The sequence below is a fragment of the Canis lupus genome, chromosome 26, assembly GCF_048164855.1.
Source record: "Canis lupus baileyi chromosome 26, mCanLup2.hap1, whole genome shotgun sequence".
NCBI classification, from domain to species: domain Eukaryota; kingdom Metazoa; phylum Chordata; class Mammalia; order Carnivora; family Canidae; genus Canis; species Canis lupus.
Genome location: NC_132863.1, coordinates 30,989,888 through 31,010,441, shown reverse-complemented (window position 1 = coordinate 31,010,441; position 20,554 = coordinate 30,989,888).

The following is a 20,554-nucleotide window of genomic DNA, read 5'->3' as shown; positions in this document are numbered from 1 at the left end:
ATATCTGGCTAGGTCAAATTTTCTCTAATTAATTAAAAAATATCTTCCCATAGACAACTTGTTTGAATCAGGATCCAAACAAAAGTCCACGTTTTGCATTCATTGATAAGTCTTATAAATATCTCTTCATACTACCTCTCCCTCCTTTTGAAACTATGCCCTTTATGTATTGAAGAATCTGTGATAAGACAAAATTTTATAGTTCTCAATACATATTAGAAAACTGATTTCCAGGAGGGTTATAACAATTTGCACCTCTGCCAACAGTGTGAGGGAGCACACATCTCATCTGTAGCATTGAAAGTCATTACACTTTTTAAAAATCAATTTGATAGGTGAGAGCTGACATCTTATGGCTGCTTTAACTTGCATTTCTATGATTATGAACATGATCGAACATTTTTTCCCCATATGCATATTAGCTGTTTGTATTTCTTCCTTGGTGAATTATCTCCTTCGACCTTTGCCCCCTTTAAAAAGTGGTATTGATTATCATGCTTGAGTCTATAATATAGAGAAGTTTGAAATTTTTATGCAGCCACATTCATTATCTTTTCCTTTGTGGCTCTTCTATTACTTTCATGCTTAGAAAATCCTTATTGTACTCCAAATTCCATTTGCCTACATTTTTTTCTTCTTGTTTGATTTTTACTGTGTTTTTAAGTCCATTTGAGATCTCATATAGTTAGATCATTGATCTAGTACCATGGATTGAATAATCCTTCACTCTTCATTTCTTCATGAGCTTGCCTTTATAATGCTCTAAATTCATTTACACACAAACACATTAGTCTGTGCAGGACTTGTGCAATCATGAATTCTCTGGGGCCTTGAGTGGTGGTGAGTGGCCTGTGACGGGAGGTGTGCAAGTAAGTAAAGCACCACATCAGGTTGGGATCTTCTGTCTTTGGTGGTCTGGAGGTTTCTGATTTCCCTGTCTTGGAAGGCCTGTGTGCCCCCAGCAGGTCTGGGAGGCAATGATAATCCTCCTTCCTTCTCCTCTTCCTCCTGTTCTTCCTGCTTCCAGGACGGACCTTCAGACTTCTGTTTCTGTCAGGGCTCATGGCAGGGTATGTACAGCCAGGATCTTGCCAGGTAGGCTGGATGTGATGGCCTCTCTCAGCTGGTTGCCTACTGCTCACACTGCCAACCTGCATGGTCTGGACTCATCTCTGAGAAGTGGTCTTTGTCTGTTTGCTCAGATATTTTTGTCCTCATAGCATTTCCCCCAATTTACAATCACAGCTGATTTTGTTGTTTGCTTCTCCACTGGACTGTAAGCCCCCAAAGACAGAGGTCTTGTGTTCCCATGTTCGACGCATGGCTGGTACCTAGGAGTTGAAAAAATAGATGACTGTCCTTTGGAACTGGAGGGTGATGGCTATGGTGACTTCATAATCTAAGCAAAAATGAGAGACTGTCATCTGACCAGAACAAATGCTCTTTTGGGGACAAAGGGACAGCATATCTGAAATTGAGGTCCATCCCAGAAAATCCAGAACAGCTGGCTGTCACAGAGTGGGCCGAGTCTCCTGAATCTCAGGTCTGTGTGGAGCCGTGAAAGTCACCCATTTTGACCCTCATCTGACATCTGACCTCCAGAGCTGATTATTTCTCTGCTCCACGAGCACATTCCCGACAAAATGGGGTCGGGAGACATTTGCATCCAAACCACCAAGCTCTTTAAATGCTGGGGCCCGGAGGCCCGATGGGTTTATTAGATTATCATTGCGGAAGTTAATAAAGAATTAATTTCTCTTCATGTGACATCCAAAGGCAGTTATTTCAGGAGCCTGTCCATTTACACAAAGCCAAGTATTTGTCAAGTGTCACAGGCAATTCCCAGGTCCCAGCCCCCCCCCAATAATTCTGGATTAGGGACAGCCTGAAATGACATTACACAAATTTTCTTTCAAGATGCATTGAGCTCTGGGGACCACTCAGGAATTTCAGGTTCCTGAAGGTTATACTGTCAGCAAAAGGGCTTGGGGGTGGGGAGCTGGGGGGAGCTGGAGCCACTGCAGCTTTCCAGCTGGGCCAGCTCTGGAGGGGGGAAGCTTGGGGAGGGGGAAGGGAATGGGGAGGGGAATGGGGGGGAAGCCAGGGACGGCCATTAGTCTGTGGGGGCCCATTTGCCTCCTGAAAACAACTTACTTACTGCCATTTGTATCGCAAACCTTGTGCCCAGCTTGATGGTTTTTCCTTGTTCGTTGCTCAGGGCCAGGGAGGGGCCGTGGCCTGTCGGGATGGCAGGACTGGCCCACGTCACCTTGTGGCAATATATTAGGGAAGGTCAAGGCACCATCAATACTTGTCTTGGAGTTAAGTGCTGGGAAGGGGAGGGCACTGCAGGGACTGACTACTAGACCCTAAAAGCAAGTTGTCCAGCAGCCAGGCCCCTTTCGGAGCCATGGGGTGAAAGTCTCCGGGGCTGGGCAGGTGGGAGGGGAGCCAGAGTCCGGTCCAGGCTGCGTCGCTGGAGTGGCATCTGGAGGCCAGTATGGAACAGCCCAGACCTCTTGCCAGAACTCCTGAGTCACTTTCCCATGAATATCAACAGGCCTCAGACTCTGCAGGTCCCAAACTGAATCCTGCATCCCTGGATCACCTCCCCTCATACATGTACCTGATGCTCCAGCCAGGTGGAGCTTCTGGCCCTTCCTTCAAGGGCATCAGGCTCTTTCAGACTTCTGTGCCATCCTCTTTTCCTAGGAACGGCTCCCCTTTCCTTCCCTGTTTGTTGTTTAAGAGCTAGCTCAGGTGTCACCACCTCTGTGAAGGCCTTCCTGACTACCTCAGGAAGAGTCGAGGTCTCCTTCCAGGGCCACAGTTAGCTGCACATTAAGGACCCCCACCCCACTTCCCCACATCTCTTGGCAAAATGGAAAGTGCCTGTGTCTTCTCTTCCCCCTTGGCCATGGTTGCCACAAGGGCTCATGGTTAGATAAGAGAATTGTGGGCTCAATTTCAGCCCCAGTAACCTTCTTAGCTGACTATTTTTGAGTAGCGCATCACCTGGACAACCACACGTGGCAGCCTTGCTCCCTCCTCTGAGATTCTACATGCCCCTCTGCATAATTGTGTGGCTGCGTGTATTAGTTTCCTGTCGCTGCTGTAACAAACCTACCACAAACGGAGTGGCTTAAAATAACACAAGTTTGTTCTCTTACGTTCTGGAGGTCAGGAGTTTGAAATGGATCTTACCAGGCTAAAAGTAAGGTGTTTGCAGGGATGTGTTCCCTCTGGAGTGTCTAGGGGGAAATTGTTTCCTCGCCTCTTCCCGCTTCTAGAGGCTACCTGTATTCCTTGGCTTTGAGCCCCTTCCTCCACCAGCGGTGTAGGTCTTTGTCTCTCCCTGACTCTGTCACCACACCTCCTTTTCAGACTCTGACTCACCTGCTTTCCTCTTTCACTTACAAGGAGCCTTGTGATTACGTCAGGCTCACTCAGATAATCTCAGGATCCTTAGTTGAATCACATTTACAAAGTCCCCTTTGCCGTGTAAGGTACCATCTCCACAGGTTCCAGGGATTAGCCTGTGGACATCTTTGGGGGCCATTACCCTGCTCAGCCTGCCATATGATCCCATATGTCAAAATGGTTTCTCCCACTAACTGTACAATTCCTGAGAGCAGAATCACTGTTCTGCTCAGAGTTACATGTTCAGAGGATGTTTGTGGATCAGATGCACGGGACACACAGGGTCTCCTCCAGGCGACAAGAGGCAGTCCTCCTACAGGCACAGCTTTCCTGAGAGGGTTTGTTACAGACCCGCATGGCTTACGTGGCGGTTGCACCCTGCAGAGGACACCTGCTAATGTCTGGAGACAGTTCTGGTTCCCAGGGATGGTACTAAACATCCTACAGGGCATGTGGGCATTAAGGACTTGCCAGCTCCCAAAGTCTAGAGGGCTGAGATTGGAAATTCTGATCTGTACCCAGGACTGTGAGGCTGGAAAGCCCTGGAAGGATCTGTGGGCTGAGACCTGTGCTAGAGATCTCAGTGCGCCACATGCTATATTCAATAGGCTCACTCAGCTCCAATTTGCCGATAAGAAAACAGAGCGGTGGAGGTGCAGCCGCTGGCCCAGCTTTCACAGCCAGTCCTTGATGGGGTCGGACTCTGAAGCCCCTGACCCATCCCGGGGGCGGTAGGTAGAAGAATAACCTACCTGAGTGCCTCCCTCCCAGCTGGGCCGCCTGGCTGCCCTCCTCCTCCTCCAGGTGCTTCTTCTCTGCTTTCCTGACCATGCCACTCCACTGAACCCGTCTTCCCAGATTTGGTGTCATTTCCCCCTTTTCTGCTTCACGCAGTGACCTTGACTGCATTCCCTGTGGGGTAGCACTCGAGCCCTTGCTACAGCAAACTCCTCTTTTCCCACCTCTGGTCTCGCATTTGCCCTGACCTGTGGACTTACCTGCTCTGCGTGTCGGGATGGACACCACTCAAAAACCTTCAGTGGCACCTGCTGCCGCCTAAGCCGAGCTTTCAGGCCCTGCTCTGGCCAAACTGGGATGCTCGCTTTTCTCCAGACCCACTGTGCATATGGTCCTTGCTCTCTTGCCTTTTCCCAAGCCCTCTCTCCCCACCCCAACCCGGAATACCATCCCTCTTGTTTGTTCCTCATCCTTATCCCCGTGGTGCCTTCGGGAGTGGCACAGATTTGGCATCGGGCCTGTGGGTCAGCTTGTGGTTTTGGGAGAAGTAGGAGGTTGATTAAATAATCAATTATTTTGTTTATCGATTCAGCCAGTGTCACACACGGAGCACTGCTGTGTCATAGGCTTGGGGTGGGATTTGGGGTGCATGGAAGGGCAGGGAGACACGGTCTCAGTTGTTAGCTTGCAGCCTCCAGGGGAGACAGACACCAGAGAGCTAGTTTTGCAATCCATTATTTAGTTTCAATTATACTTAAGGTGCCAAGGAGAGGTTTGGGGGTGGGGGTGCTGTGGGAGCCTGGTTAGCAGAGTTTCCCCGAGGAGATGACGTTTGGGCTGGTGGTTGTCTGGACGGAAGCAGGTTGAGCTGCAAGCCCCCGAGGGCTGAAGGAGGGGCTCTCTGCTGAGGAGGGCTGCCTGGCCGGGTCGGTATAAATCAGGAAGACCTCTGCCAGCCCCCCTGAGCCCTGTGGAAAGGTTACCCCTAGCTTCCTGGCCAGGCTTGCTCAGACGCTATTAATCCGGCTTCCAGGAAAGGCATCAGGGCTGGGAGGGGGTTGGGGGTGGGAGTGGGGGACGGGAGGGTGGGGGTCGGAGGCAGAGCCCAGGGAAGCCAGGCAGGATCTTACTATCGTCATGCCAGCCCCAGCGCTACTCTCTACCTGCCGTGTGACCTGGTGACCTGTGTTTCTAGCTGCCCACCCCTGTGCTTCGAGACCTGTGGTGATTGTAACTGTACATGTACTTGCATGATTGATGAGTGCCTGCCTCCCTGCCAACTGTGGGCCGACTCCAGATCTTCACTTGTGCCAGGCCTGGTGGGCACTCTGTACACACCCGCATCCCCAAGTGAGCCGGGATCACTGGGGCTCACCTCTCCTGTGGCCCAATGGGAGGCTACCATGGGCTGAATTGGGTACCCCCTTATTCATATGTTGAAGTCCTAACCCTCTAGTAACTCAGACTGGGACTGGATCATGTCTTCGAACAGGTGAATCGGTAAAAATGAGGTCATGACGGTGGGACCTAATCCAATATGACTTGTGTCCTTATAAAAAGGGGAAATTTGAACACACACACACACACACACATACATACACACATACACACACACACAAACACAATGCCATGTAAAGGCTGGGATTTTGCTGCTACAAGCCAGGGAGCCCCCGGATGCTGGGATAGAGGCCTGGGACAGACCCTTCTCGGGATCTTCAGAGGGACCTTGGCCTTGCTGACACCTTGACCATGGACTTCTAGCCTCCAGAACTGTGAGACAATGAATATTTGTTGTTTAAGCCACTAGTCTGTGGTTCCTCTTTAGGGCAGCTCTGGCAAACTCCTACAACACCCTGGCCCTCTGGCAATCCTGTGTCTGGGCTGTGGCCTCTGCTAGCTCAGGTGGCAGGGGCTGTATGCCTGAGGGAGACTGAGCCCCAGCCCTGGGGAGGTGGAAAGATCTCATGACTTCCAACAAGTTTCCCCCAGGCCGGTGGTCTGGGTGATGTACCCTCTCATTCGTAGCATCTGGATGTGCAAATCAAAGGGTCTGTTCCGGGCAAGTCCCAGAGCCACAGGGGGCCCAGAGACGGTGTCACTCTCCAGGCCCTTGTAGGCCTTGCTTGGATGGATTCTGGGGGTCAGGAAGGTGGCCGGAAGGGAACCTCGCTAGCAGACAGGAGCCAGGTGCATTTCAAAGGGGCTTGCCCAGGGGCCCTAGGGGCCCTTCGTTGTTCCCTGCATGGTGGCTGCAGCCCCCACAGACAGACGTCCTGGACCAGGTTAACCTTTAACCCAGCGGCTCCGGGCCTCAGCTGCTGGGCCTGGGGCTCCTGCCGGCCCTTGAGCAGGTCTGCTTTTCTGCTCTTGTCTCCAGCGAACCTGAGTCCCTGATGAATTGCCCACACCCCCCGCCCTGAGCCCTGCCACCATGTTGAGTGCTGGTGTCCCCAGCAAAGATGAATGGGCCCCACTAATGAGCTGGAGGCGGCGGCACGGTGACCCCTGCCCCTGCGCACTCTGGAGCCGGCGGCCGGGGGGAATGGCTGCCCCGAGCCTGCTTAATGTGTCAGGCTGGCCTCTGAAAGGAAAACACATTTATTGCTACTTAGAGAAAATTGATCTAATTGGGCTGGAAGCATTCTGCTGATGGAACACGGAATTTTTATTAGGAGGATGACTCAAGTTCAGCCAAGGTATCCCAGCTGGGAGGAGCAAGAGTGTGTTTCTAGGGATTTCACCCAAAAACCTCTCTCTGGCTGATGCTGAGCATGTGGGGAGGTCTGGGTCTGCGTCCCTGCTGCGCTGCCTGCAGCCTGTACCCTGGCAACCTCTGGCCGCTTCTCCCAGGCCAGAGGCCTTAACTGCAACACGAAACAAAATAATTCTTGCGTCGTTGTGGTCTCGTGCATTGGAGAGGAGCTCATAGGCACCAGGGCGGTGGCACTGCCCTTCGCAGGAGACTGGGTCCACCGAGACCCACTTGAGCCAAGGCTACATGCGGCTTCAGTTTCTTTGGCCAAACCCCCAGCAGTTCAGAAACAAACCAGCCAAATCCATGTTGGCTCTGATGGTGGTGACTCATCTCAGAGCTATTTTTTGATGGAGCTCTGGTCCCTGAAATGTGGGGGCCACGCTCCCTGACAGCCTCAGCATCTCGGCTCGCCCTCCAGCTTCTTCTCCTTCATCTCTTACTGCAACGGAGTCTGCTCAATATCTCCCAAATTTTCCTAAACTTCCCTGGACCCAATTCTCGTTGTTGTGGCGTCCACACAGGCTGTCATGGTCACTGATCGCCTGATCAGGGGACTGTCCCCAGGTCCTCCCTGGCCTCTCATCTTGTTCCATCCCAGTCAAACCTCTACATTCCCTCTAAACTAGTCCACCCTCCAGAGCAGTTCACCCTGCACACCCGTGCATTCTCTGCAAATGGATCTTTCTGAAACACAGTTGGGATGGGGTCATTCCCAAGCTTAAAACGTTTCCATGGCTTCCATTGCCTCCAAGATGAAGCCCACATGCCTTGGCCTACACACATCAGCAGGGTGATCATGTCTAACTCATAATCATCTGAGGAACGGCCAGGTGGCTCAGCGGTTTAGACCCTGCCTTCGGCCCAGGGCATGATCCTAGTCATGGGATCAAGTCCTACATCGGGCTCCCTGCATGGAGCCTGCTTCTCTCTCTGTGTCTCTGCTTCTCTCTTACTCTCTATGTCTCTCATGAATAAATAACTAAAAAAATCTTAAAAAAATCATCAGAGACAGTTTGATCTAGGACAAATAGTAAATTGCATGGGATGTGTGGATAAGAGGTATAAATCAAGACTATCTTGGGCAGGGGTGCCTGGGAGGCTCAGTCAGTTAGGCATCTGACTCTTGGTTTCGGCTCAGGTCATGATCTCAAGAGTCATGAGATCGAGCCCCGCATCTGGCTCCATGGTCAGTGTGGAGTCTGCTTGAGACTCTCTTTCCCTCTTTCTCTGCCCCTCCCCCTGCTTGCATTATCTCTAAACAAACAAACAAACAAACAAACAAACAAATAAAGTATTTTTAAAAATAAAGTATTTTTAAAAAAGGACTGTCCTGGACAAACTGGGATGCATAGTCACTCTGTCCATCCTGACTTGGCCCTGACACATCTCTAGCCACTCAATATGGTGCCTCTTGTGTTTCTAGCAAAGCTGGAAAATACTAGCTCAATGTACTCACCCATGCCTTAGCACATGCTGTTCCCTCTACCTGGGATGAACACTCTCTCTCCCCCTTCGTGGCTTGTGTTCTTCCAGCCCTGGCTCCCATGTCATGTCTGCAGCTTTTTCCTGACTCTCATCAATGGTGAAAGCTGTTTCTTCACATTAGTGATCTATTGCCGCTGCATAATGAATACCCCAAAACATAGTGGCTTAAAGCCACAAACACTTATTACCTAACAGTTCTGTAGTATTAGGGAGCAACTTAACTGGGTGATTGTTGCTCAGGATCTCTTAGGGGGTTGTGTCAAGATGTTGGTGGAGGATAGAGTGTCCAGTTTCAAGATGTCTGACTTGCGTGGAGGTGCTGGCTGTTGTCAGGAGGCTCTTACTCCTTCTACAGGGTTGCCTGAGGCCTCATGGCACAGCTGCTGGCTTCTCCCGCAATGAGTGACCTAAGATAGCACAATGGAGGAAGCTGTAGTGCTCTCAGGGCCTGCATGGTGCTTCTTGGCTCCTTGTATCCCACCTGGCTAACGGTCTAGCCCTCACAGGAGCCACATATCACATCCCACCACTTCTGCTTCATTCTGTTTGTTAGAAGCACATCACTGAATGCAGCCCCTTCTCAAGGAGAGCGGGGTTAGCCTCTACATTTTATTTTTAAAGATTTTATTTATTTATTTGAGAAACAGAGAGAGAGAGAATGAGGGGAGGCAGAGGGAGAGAGTAGCAGACTCTCTGCTGAGCAGGGAGCCTGATGTAGGGCTTGATCCCAGCACCCTGGGATCATGACCTGAGCCAATGGCAGATGCTTAACCGACCCAGCCACGTAGGCATCCCCAACTTCCACTTTTTAAAGGAAGGCATATTGTGGAATTTGTAGACACATTTTTTTCTTTTTCTTTTAAAATTTCATTTTAATTCAATTAATTAACTTATAGTGTATTATTAATTTCAGAGGCAGAGTTCAGGGAGACAAACCATAAGAAGAAAGAGTCTTAAGCATAGGAAACAAACTGAGGGTTGCTGGAGGGGAGGGAAGTGCTGGGGTGACTGGGTGATAGGCATTAGGAGAGCACATGATGTAACGAGCACTGGGTTTATATGCAACTGATATGGACACATTTTAAAGTCACCAAAATTTGTTTTATCAGAGTCTCTCCGAGGGCCATCTTCAGGACACCTGCATTTGAAATGTCTGGGACAAGAAAAAAAATGTAGCTTCCCTGGTCCCACCTTAGTTGATTGAACTGGAACGTGAGGGCGTCGGGACTGGAGTGAGGTGAATGAGGCCGAGAATCTGTGTTCCTGTGCAAATCCCTCTAAGATTTGGGAGCCATTGCCTATGGAGAACAGGGGTTAGAAAGATGAATCCCATTCTCTGGCTCTGAATTCGAGCTTAGCCGCTTGTTAGATGTAACTTTACACAAGTTACTTAAGCTCTCTGTAGCTTCATCTGGAAAATGGGGCTAGTAAAGTTTCTTTTCTCACTGTTCCAAGTTCTAAATAAATTAAATTTGTATAGTATTTAGAATGTTGCCTAGCAACTGGTAAATTCTAGAAATGTTTGTTAAATTAAAAAAAATTATAAAAACCAACACTTGGAAAGTAGTCTTATTTATTTATTTATTTATTTATTTATTTATTTATTTATTTATTATTATTATTATTATTTTTAAGTAGTCCCTTTTAATAATCTGTTTACCTTCCTATCTTCCTATTTCCCATATTAGGTAGGAGTTTCCAGAAGGCACATCCCTGGTCCTCAACCAATATTCCACATCTGTTTGTGAATCAAATATCAGTGGTTCTCAACAATGGCTGCCTTTTAGAATCACCTGTTTTTTTTTTGTTTGTTTGTTTTTTGTTTTTTAGAATCACCTGTTGTGACTACATCTGAAACTAATGATGTTGGCTAATTAATTTTAAGTAAAAAAAAAAAGAATCACCTGTTTTCAAAAAATGCACGACTATCAAAGCACAGCCCTAGTAGAGGCCCAGGGAATCACAGTTCCTGGGTGCGGGTGCTCCAGGAGGTTCTCAGGTGTAGCCAGGGTTGAGCATGATGAGAATGAGCAAGTGAAGGAGGTGCCCCATTGAACTTAAGATTTGGTCTAGATGTGGCTTTTCCAGAACACGGTGACCAGGTGCAGGGCTGCTGGGCACCTGACAGGTGCTAAGGACCGCTCCAAACCCACACTGGGGATCAGTGGCCAAAAAAAAGGATTTCTGCCTATGTTCCCAGAGTTGACTGGGATGGGGAGATTTCTGATTTATTTATGGAGAGCATGGAAATGCTTATTTCAAGTAGGGAACCGTGGGTGGAGGCGGGAGAAATCAGGGCCTATAGGTTTGTGTTTGGTGGCCTGGAATGGAGTCCTTGTCCTGCTACTATGGGGTCCCCACCTGTGGCTGAGGGTTATCACCCCAATCCCACAGGGTTGGTGAAGGAATCGTGACAGTAATGCTCCTGGAAGCTCTCTGTAAAGGGAGCCACAAAGGCAGAGAGTGATATTGTCTTTGTTATGATTGAAATGAAAATAACTTGTGGCTCAGATGTGCTGGGCTTCACACACCGGGACTGTGGGGCCACTGGCTTCTTTTGCTGTGCTCGCAGCTCTCACGGGGAGTGCAGGAGGTATAGAGACCAGGGCTGTCCCCCCAGCAGTGCTGCATGGCTCTCTCCTAGGAGGTCTGCAACTCGCCTCCATCTGCAGGGCACTGGCCTCTACGTGCTGCACAGCTGTTGCTGGTTCTTCTCCCTGAAGCAGAGCCCACAGTTTTGGATGACTGCTCTGGCTGGAGAAGAAGGAGGATGATGAATGAGGATGGAGGCCTGGCCGAAGAGGGAGGGAGGGAGGCAAGGAGAGAGAGAAAGAGAGAGAGAGAGAAGCTGGATTCGAGGCAGGTCCTGGAGCAAGCACAGAGGGGACCTGCAGATGTGAGGGGGCAGGGTCACAGAGGGAGGGGTCAGGGAGGACTCCTTGGTGTTTGGTTCCAGCAGCTGGGGGTGGTGGTGGTGGTGCTACTTCCTGAGAGAGGAAGCGTGGAGAAGATTGGCTCTATTGTCCATGGTGAGTTTAAGATGTCTTGTGGATGGAGTAAGGATGGAGTCTGGAGTCACTGGGGAGGCCAGGATTGGGCATGAAAATATTAGAAGTTGCCAGTAGATAGATGATATTTGAACCCTGGGAATGGATGAGGTGATTTAAGGAGAGAACTACAGGAGGAGAGAGAGAGAGGGGGAGAGGGGAGCCAAGAGTGAGCCCAATATGCAGCCCTGGGGTGCTCTGACACTTCAAAGTTGTGGTGTGACAGGGGTCCTGCAGAGGCAGAGAAAGAGCAGCCAGAGAGTCAGGAGGAGAATGAGGGGAAGGTGATGTCATGGAAATTGAGAAAAGAAGACTCTGCAAGGTGAACTGGCCAGCTGGGCAAAAAGTGGCAGAGGGCACACAAGAGCTGAGTGTGTCCCATGGTGGGGACAGATGAGGCATGTGGGGAAACAGCCACCACCAGTGGTCAAGTCTGTACATGTGCAATGTGTCTGGTCTGGAAGGCTGGAAATGTTTCCCAGAGCAGGAGAGATGGGAGAGATGAGGGAAGATCAGGAGCAGGTTCTGGGGACAAGGGCTCCCCCTGACTCGGGCGTTGGTTCACACCCTCACCCAGGAGTTCCCTAGGGATGGGGATCCTCTTCTGCTGGCCCCTTGGGGATGCTGAAACTAGGGATGAGGAAGGAAGAGGAAATTCCTAATGTTAATGAACCAACATGACTTCATTTCAAATCTCAGTTATTTAATTAATTAATTAATTAATTTATTTATTTATTCATTCATTCATTTATTCTTGAGAGACAGAGAGAGAGAGAGAGAAAGAGAGAGAGAGAGGTGGATACACAGGCAGAGGGAGAAACAGACTCCATGCACGGAGCCTGATATGGGACTCGATCCTGGGACTCCAGGATCATGCCCTGGGCTGAAGGCAGACGCTTTAACTGCTGAGCCACCCAAGGATCCCAAATCTCAGTTATTTTAAAGGAATTTTATGGATGTCATTCAGAGACTCAGAATCTGAAGATTCTTCACTAGCAATTCCTCTGTTACCTATCAGGAGCCTGGAGCAGCTCAGTGTCATGGTTTGTAGCTCAGTCTCATGGTTTGTGGGGACTCTGGCCAGCTGCATGGGCAGGATCCCAGGCCCTGGATGAGCCCTCACTTTGGGATCCTGGGTCCCTAAGACGGTTGAACCTACTTTCTTAGGCAACCTCATCCCTTTTCCAGGATACTGTGTTCTGGCAGAGAAGGGTGTGGAGGGATGACTTCATTTGGTCTGAGATTGGCCACATTTCTTGAGTGGCAGGCCCCTTTTTATTCTCAATTATTGACCTAACATATGGTTAGAGGACAATTAGTGTGTGCCTTTGATTCCTAGACATGGACCATTTCTCCCTTCTTTTCTCTCTCTCTCCTTTCCTCTATCTATCCATCCATATCCATCCATCCATCCATCCATATCTATCCATCAATCCACAGCCATCCACCCACCCAACAGTTTATCCATCTACCCATCCATCCAACAAATATTTGTTATCCTTTCCTGCAACTCTCCCCTCTCCTCACTCCAGTCTGTCTCTACTGATCCCTTTTCTGTTCCTTGAACTACCAAGCATCTTCCTGCCTTAGGGGCTTTGCATTGGCTAGGCCCTCTGCCTGGAATCTTCTTCTCCCAGAATCTCATATGGTTGACTCCTTCTGACCACTTTCTTGAAACCTTACTTAAATGGCACCTGTCTACAAGGCCTTCTTGACCACCTCATTTAAGTTTTCAGGTGGTGCTATTCTACACAAGGGCTCAATCTCCCTTATCCTATCCTGCCCCTGTAACCCCACACTTTGTCATTTTCTAATATCTTATCTGTTTACTAATTTGTTAGGGTCCTTGTTGAATGTAGAATATGAACTCCATAAAGAGAAGACTATTTTGTTCACTTAGAGTAGCATCAGCACCTATCGCAGGTGGTCATTAAATCTTCGTCAGTAAATGAACATTTATTTAGCACCTACTATAAGTACCAGGCACCATAGGCACTGGGCTAGATACTAGAAATACAGCAGAGAACAAGACAGGCAAAGCCTCTGCCTTCACAGTGCTCCTAGACTAGCAAGTGAGAGGGTAAATGAACGGGACACGTAAGGATAACTATACTTTTTTTTTTTTTTTTTTTTTTTTTTTTAAATTTTTATTTATTTATGATAGTCACACACAGAGAGAGAGAGAGAGACAGAGACATAGGCAGAAGGAGAAGCAGGCTCCATGCACCGGGAGCCCGATGTGGGATTCGATCCCGGGTCTCCAGGATCGCGCCCTGGGCCAAAGGCAGGCGCCAAACCGCTGCGCCACCCAGGGATCCCGGATAACTATACTTTTGTTATTACTGGTATGAAGGAGGAAGAAAGGGGGACGTTTGATAGAGAATGCAAAGGACATTCACCTTGGTAAAGAGTTTATTAACCTCTGAGAGCTGCTCTAACTGTACTGGAGACTACATGACTTAAAGCAACAGTTCTAGAAGCTAGCGATCTGAAGTCAAGGTATTGTGCGCTCTCTGCAAAGGCTCTAGGGAATAAACTTCCTTGTTTCTTACAGATTTCGCTGGCCCTAGGCATTCATTGGCATGTGGCCCCAAACTCCAGTCTCTGACTCCTTTTTCACATGGGATTCTCCTCTCTGAGTCCAAATATCCCTCGTTTCTTTTTTTTTTTTTTTCCTCTTGTTTCTATGAAGGAGAAGTCATTGGGTGGGCACCCACCCTAATCCATCATGATCTCTCTTAACATGGTTGCATCTGCAAAGTCCCCATTTATAATGAAGGCCACATTCATAGGTGCAGAGGGTTAGGACTTGAACCTGTCTTTTGTGGGCGGGGACACAATTTAACCCAGAATAGGGGGTCAGGGAAGCACTTTCTGGGGGAGGCAAGCTGATGCTGAGCCTGGAGAATGGGCTGGCCGCAGGAAAAGGAGGCCAAGTGTGGAGGCAGAGGAGAACTCAGGCTGGAGGCCCTGCAGGAGCCCATCCCTGCCATGGGAAGAGGGGATCAGGGCTGTGATCCAAGTGCTCTAGGCCTTGGCCCCTTGATCCATACCAAAGTGCCTGCTCACGGTTGTCGTGAGGAGTAAAGGAGGTCATGGAGGTGGAGGCCCAAGCCTGGCATTCAGCAAGCCCTCAATCAGGTTGACTTCCTATCCTTCTCCTGATCAATAGGTCTCCTCTCCCCATCTAGACCCTAGGACCCAAAAGCCACTCTGCTCTGTATGGGCATGGCAGCCCAAAGCAGAAGACCTGACACCTGGAAGCGCATCTTTGGTTGGTGCTCTGGGGATGGAGAGTCAGGGTGCCTGTCCCTCCCACTTATAACCTGATGTTTGTCAAATGCCTCTTGCTTCTCTCACAGCCTCTCCTCTCCCCTGGGCTTACACTCTTCCACCTGCCAACACTCAAGGGCTACCCAGATGGCTAGAAGTCACCAGGGAAAGAAAGAGAGGAAGGAAAGCTGTAAAATCAGCATGGATGTGACTGACCAGATGTCTTTTAGTGTTTGGCCCACATTTGCTGCCAGGCCTGATGTTTGCTTTCACCGAGGAGGGAGCTGAGGCCAGAGGGAGACTCTGACTTCAGGAGGGCACCACTCGGGCCAGTTTGCGGCTGGGGGTGATGGAAGTGGGAGCTGGTCACAGTGCACTGTCGTTATTGTCTCATGACCATGCCCCATGTAGCCTGGGAGCTCTTAGGGGTCCAGGAGTTAGATCTTGGTGGTGGTAGTGGGGGGGGATCTCTGCTGAGTCTCTGGGCCCTAGCACAGGGCTTGACCCTGAACAGGTCGGTGTTCAATGGAAGACAAGACTTTTGTCTTCTCTGTTAATCCCCCACTTGGCCATGGCATTGCATTAGTTTCTCTCCCTGCATTCAGATCATGGTCTCAAGGCTGCTTCTGCAGGATTGGAAGATGACCCCAGGGTGGGCTAGCAGGGGAGAGGGGGCATGAGAACAGAGAGGGAAAGGAAGCCCCTACAGGCTGTGGGCAGCAGGAGCCTAGTCCCACTGGGGACCTCTGGGAGCCCCTGGAGGACATGCACTCCTGTGTCACCCAACACCAGGGGCATGGAAGCTGGGGCTATTATGCACCCACCCTCAGTCCTTTGTTGAGAGAGGTTTGCTTCCAGGGCACTTGCCTCCTGGCACTTCCAGCTCATCATGCGTGGGTGGAGCAGGAGCCTCTATGGAGATGCAGGTGGTGTGGGAAGCAGCGGCAGGTGGGTAGGGGAGCAGAGGCATGTGTGCAGGAGGGATGGGCTGGGTGCTATGAAGGCTCCCTGGGGCTCCCTGGCTCAGGTGGCCAGTGACTCACAAGAGCTTGGGTGAGGGGCACTGATTCCACCTGACTGTCCCCAGGCCTCTGACGACATGGCTGATGAGGCTCCTTCTCACTTTCCCAACCCCTGCCTTGTCCGGCCCTGTGTCCTGGGAGTGGGGATGTGGAGGGAGGGCATTAGGGTGTCAGACTGGCAGACTTGGGCTCTCCCCCAGCCCAGAGCCAGCGTGAGTGCTGAAGTGGGGATGAAAAACGAGCAGCCTTGCGAGCATTAAATATTTAATATTCTCTCCCTGGGAGGTGTCAGGGAAAGGACCCTATAATAAATACCGCGCGGGACAATTCCATCACAGAGCTCGTCAGTTAATGGCCTCGTTTGCTCTGACAGGAGCATTACGGACGCTGGGTCCATGTCACATTCGGGCATGTGCTTCCCTCGAGCCTCGGACCACGGGGACAGGCTGGGGAAGAGGGGCCTGTGGGCTGCCAGTTTTAACTCTAGTGGTTAGAGAATCCGTGGGATGGTGGTCATATGAACAAAGATTCTTCTAACACACAACCCTTGGTATGGGCCAGGCCATGTTGTGCATGTTCCATGGGTACCAAGTATCCAGTCTTCGGTGCTGCTACATTATGATTATCATTCCCAGTTTATAGGCAGGCAAACCGAGGCTGAACAACTTGTCCAAAGTCCCAGAGCTGGTAAATGGAAAAGGCAGGATTTGAAGCCAGGCAGGCTGGCTCCCCAGTCCGTACTGTGCTGCAGGGGCTCTGGAGCCAGACAGCGGTGGGTTGGGATCCCAGCTCCATCACTGACCGGCTGTGTGACCATGGCACCATGGCTCAGCCTCTCTGAGCTTCAGTTGCTGTGTGTGCTGTGTGGGGATGCTATTAGTTCTGTCTCACGGAAGTTGTGAGAATTATAGGAGGAATCCTTTATAAAGCTTTAGTCGCCACATTGATAAAGTTGGCTCTTGTCTCTGCTAGAAACCCAGCTTTGTTGTTCATTGGCTGTGTGACCTTGGCAAGTGACTTGACCTCTCTGAGTGTCAGTTTCCCTCTCTGTAAGTGGAATTAAAAGTCCTATCAGGGATACTGGGAGTGCCCTCTGGCCTCTAAACCTTGGCCTAAGCTGCAAATGTTTGGCTTGGTCCTGGGAATGTCCCAGCATGCCTTTGGACCAGGCCTGGGTCAGGTGGTCCTAGCATGTCCCAGTGGGTCAGGCTGGGTCAAGTGGTCCCAGTGTGCCTAAGCGAGTCATCTTGAGTTAGGAGACCTATGGTCACCCACAGTCTCATCCCAGGCCATTTGTTGGTACCAAACCACTCTGTGCTACCTGATGGGCAGTTGGCATTCCTTGAATTATAACCAAACTGCTGTGGTGGAGGAAGGGGCAGCATGACTCAGACGCCTTGTAGCGAGAAAATTCATAACCTCGTGTGTTCAAACCAACATGCCAGCGCTCTGGACAACCTGTGGTCCCAAACAACATTCTGGTGGTTCTGGGCACCGTGTTGCCAGGCATTGTTCTGTTTGTGGCCTTGGCTCTGGGCACAGGCCTGCAGGGCTGCTGCCTCTGTGACCCAGGAGGGCAAGTGCGTGAGATGGGGGAGGCGGGGGTCTGGCCTGTGGCTGAGCTCAGGACACCCCCTGCTCCTAAACGGCAGCGATTCTCTGGGCTGCAATGTTCCAAAGGTTATTCCAAAGGTCGCAGGCTCTGGGGGGCTGCCCCTGGTCTCAGGGGTACCATCCCCAGCCTATTTCAAGCCTCCGGAGCCTGGAGCTGGTGGTGGGGGCAGGCAGGGAGAGGGGAGGGGAGAGGAGGAGGGAGGGAAGAGTGCATGGTCAGCAGCGGCTTTATGGATGGCTGTGTGAATGTGAGGTGAAAGAAGCCTCCGTGCTGGTCCCCAGCAGCCCCCTGCTCTGCCTGACTGGGAGCGGCTGAGACGTGCTCAACTAATTTATATTAATTCAAGACCATTAATGATGAGCTATTGTCTCTCTTTTCTCTCTCCTCTCTGTCTCCTAGTGGAATGACAGTGCCCGGATTCAAGTGCCTGCCGAGCTTTGCTGGCCCTCAGTTCCTTGTGTTAAGTAAGCTGAGGCCAGGAGTACAAACCGGGCGGCTCCAGTGCTGACTCCCACCTGGTCCCCCATCTTAACCCCAAGAAACCAATCCTCAGGTCCTTTTCTTCTCTAAATTCGACCAACTATTTTCCTAATGAAGAAAAGAGCCCCCAGACTGTCGTGAAGAGTCCAGGGCTAACGAGTGTGCAGGGCAGGGGGAAGCAGGGCCTCTGAGGTTCTGGGGTACGTTTGCAACAACCACAAGGTACAGCCTTCAAACAACCTCCCCTCATCTTCCTGCTTGTGCCTGAAATTGCCGGCGGGGCGAGGAGGCCTCCCGTTCCCCTGTTCCGCAGACTTCCTGCCCTGGCTTTTCTTCCTGACCTGACTGAAATTTTACAGCAGGCCTGGGAGGCAGAGACCGGGATGATGGAATGGCCTTCATTTTATGGAGGAAGGAAGTGAGGCCCCAGAGAAAGACCAAGCCGAGCCCAGGCCTTGGGGACTCCTGAGTCCAGGCAGACTGCCTCTGGAAGCCATGGGGGAAGATGTCCTATAATTCCCTGGACACAACTGTTCAGTTCCCGGGGGACCTGGGACAGTCCCGGGTCATACAGATGCCTGTCCTCAGGCCGGGTACGACAGGCACCTCACTTTCACGGTATCTCCAGGCGCTATGGGTGCAGTCTTCAGAGGGCAGAGCAGGTGTCTAGGTGGGCAGGGGCTGTGGGGAGAAGGCCAGCGGGCAGGACCCATCCAGGATCTGGAGGAGAACAGGGGGTGCAAGTGCATCAAGAGGCCTGACCAGCATTGTCCCTTTGACAGTGCCCCCTTCCCCTTGCAGGCCTCAGTCCTCCCACCTGGACACTGGGAACTATCTGGGGGACCTCTGTGAGCATCAAGCTGCAGGCTCCGGGGGTGGGGGGTGCCTTAAGGGAGGAAAGGAAGGTCCTTCGAATACAGTCTGTGGCCTCTGGCTGGGTGGGTGGGTGGTTCCGTTGCTGTCTGAGACCGTGGGGACAAGGCCGGGGTGGTTACGGCCTCCCTCCAGCCCCCAGCTCCCCCTCGGCCTCCCCTGAACAGGCAGCTTAATTCCACTGCTTTTGCTTTTTTTACTCCTGGACCACGATGTTAAACTTGGGGGCGGCTGAAACACTCACACACAAACCGGCACAAATGATTGCTCCCAGCATTAACATATTTCCTTTTGAAACCCTGTGAAGCTTTTCTCCAAAGTAATGGATTTTTCCCCCCACCCCCTTGTCTGGGCCAAATGTATTCAAATCTGGTCAGAAGATTCCTATCAGCTCAGCAGGGCTTCCCTCCTGTTTCCTGGCAAATCAGCATCCTTTTTATTCCCCCCTCAGATCTCTGCGCAAAAGGGAGGCTTTCTAAGCGAGAAAGTTTTACTGGGACGGACAGACAGACTCCGTGTTGCTGGGGCCTTTGATAGCCAAGAACACAAGATCTGACTTCAGGGAGCTCAGAAACTTCATCAGCCGAGAAGGGGGATCAGGAGAACAGGATCCTGCTGAAACGGCCCTTTGAAATCCCCCAAATGATGTTTGATGTGCCGGCGCCTTTCAGCTTAAGCCATACCTTTGGCATCAAAAGCACCTTTTGAAAAAAAAATTAGCTATTTTTTAAGGCACAGAAGGAGTAAATTTAATATTAAGTCCTAATGGCAGAAGTCTTTGAAAAGACATTTCTAGACTTGGGACCATTTAATACTGCCCCTGATCTAGCAGCACAAGCCTGCCCCCCCCCCCTCCTCTTTCTTTTCTCCTCCTCTTTAATTCTTAATCCACTTCTTTCCAAATCCTGGGCCTCTGTGATGGTAGGTCAGGGCCCGGCATCCCCTAGGGGTACAGGGACTTTAGGTAAATGGAGCAAGAGTTTCATTCCTTTGGCTACCCAGATCCCCCAGTTTTTAAGGGACTAGCCAACCTCCGAGACTTTCTGCTGGCTTTTAAAGGGGTAGTTTAGGCCTGGAGAGGAGCTGATGAAAGGTTAGTGCTGGAAGCTGGAGCCACAGACTGGTTCCCCATGGTGAGAACGCCAACTTCCTGAGGTGGCCCGTGGTGGGTGATGAAGGCCCAGCCCTCTGTGGGTCCTGGACCAACCGCAAGGCCCAGGGGCTCCCCCCAGGTCAGCCCAGCCCAGCTCCGCAGGAAGTGACTTGTCACGCCCTGATTCTGGAGGGGACCCCTTTACCTTGGGGAGCATTTTTCCCTCCTTCTCTGGACCAAAGCAGCCAGGACCAGGACCAGCTCTAGGTGTGTCCAGGTCTGGTTGCAGGGGATGCTTTGCATTCTGGCCGCCGGCTCAGAGTGGTAAGGGGGTCTTGTTGGACTAACACGAGTTTAACTTTTTGGGGATGGGACATGATGTCCTTCCACGCGGGGTCCAGGTGGAAGGTTAATGATGGAATCCTAGGGATCCTGACGAATGGTAAAAGAAAGTGTGAGGAAGGACCCCTGGTGGCAGGCAGACTCTGTTGGTGAGAATATGGAGGTTGGGGAATGTGTTCAGCGTGGGTAGAGGGGAGCTGGGGGGTCCTGGGGAAGCAGGACTCTGTGGTGAGAACACCTTGGCCACCATAATATCTCACCTAAGTCACTTCAAACTGTCCCATCCCCACTAACCCATATTTCCCAGGTGCAATTTTCCTCATATCAATCCCCTGCCTAAGACCTTCCAAATCTCCCCATTTCTCTTAGAAAAAGGACAGTCTCCTTGCCTGGCAAATGAGACCTTTAAAG